A 1219-nucleotide genomic window follows, 5' to 3' on the forward strand; every position below is an offset into this window, starting at 1 on the left:
TTTCTCTCTCTGTATAGAGAGGCCTAAAACTGATACTGACTGGTCTCTTCAACGGAATCCAGGCGTTATCTCCAGCATCCTGGCCAAATTCCAACTTGGGCTATTATGTTCTGCCTTCTTAAATTTCCCCTGCATTTTCCATTGGATCTGGTATTCTTTGCTTCCCATCTTACACTGTTAAAATACTTACTGTTTCACCCCAGGGGTGGTTACACTTTGGTGTTTGGTATAATTATTGCTGTTTGTAAAATCAATATTATAAAAACTTAAGGCCAAAGGTACTAAATAAATTATACTACAGCTGGCCCCCTATTGTACCAATGTCTAGCAAAGTTACTGTACATGGGACTGACCTGTGTGAGATAAGGAGATGGCATAGCTGAAAGCTCCTTTTCACAATAGTAATTTTACAAATCTACCCCAACCCAATATTGTCTTTAAAGAGTCTTTCACACTGACAAGTTGATGGAATGTACCAGCTATGGGTGATGATTTCACACTGGCCTTCAATAATTAAATTCTAACTAAAGGATCCGGGATAAAAATCCCAGGGAGGTGGAGCACCTATGCTGACGGGAGACGCTCTCCTGTCAGCAGAGATTGCGTCTCCACTAAGTGCTGCAGCGGCGCAGCAGCATCGGTATAGCTGTGCTGCTGCATTTTAAGTGTAGACGAACCCTTGGGCTCTAAAGTCGTGTTTTCAAAAGTGACTTAGACACTTGGAGCCTTTGAAAATTTAACCCAATCTGATTTTAAGGTTAAGAGCAGGATTTCCTCACTTTCTGTTGGATTAGTAACATCTGAAACTATAGCTGAAAAACAAATCTGTTACCAAAACCTGATTGTACATTGCTAGTTAACCCACTAACCACCAGACTATTTTAACTTTTGATTTTATTTTAAATTCCAGTAAAGATGATGATCCCCTCTTTGTAACTTACAAAATAAATAAATAAAATCCACCTGCTTGTGAAGCATGTTTTCTAACCATACAAAGTGAAGAGACAGTATAAAATAGTAAAACACTTTACTTTCAAAGTGGAGTAGATTGACAATTTTAAATTACTGTGCAAAAGAATTCTTATAAAATTATCCAGCTAAGCAGGTGCCTGCATTTTAATTTGATTGTTAATGGCTGAAGAGCATAACTCTACTGGGACACTGGGGACTTGCACATGAGTAAGTCAAGCTTGATTTTTTTTTTTTTTTTTTTTAATTC

This window comes from Emys orbicularis, chromosome 3 (genome assembly GCF_028017835.1).
Source record: "Emys orbicularis isolate rEmyOrb1 chromosome 3, rEmyOrb1.hap1, whole genome shotgun sequence".
In the NCBI taxonomy this organism is placed as follows: Eukaryota; Metazoa; Chordata; order Testudines; family Emydidae; genus Emys; species Emys orbicularis.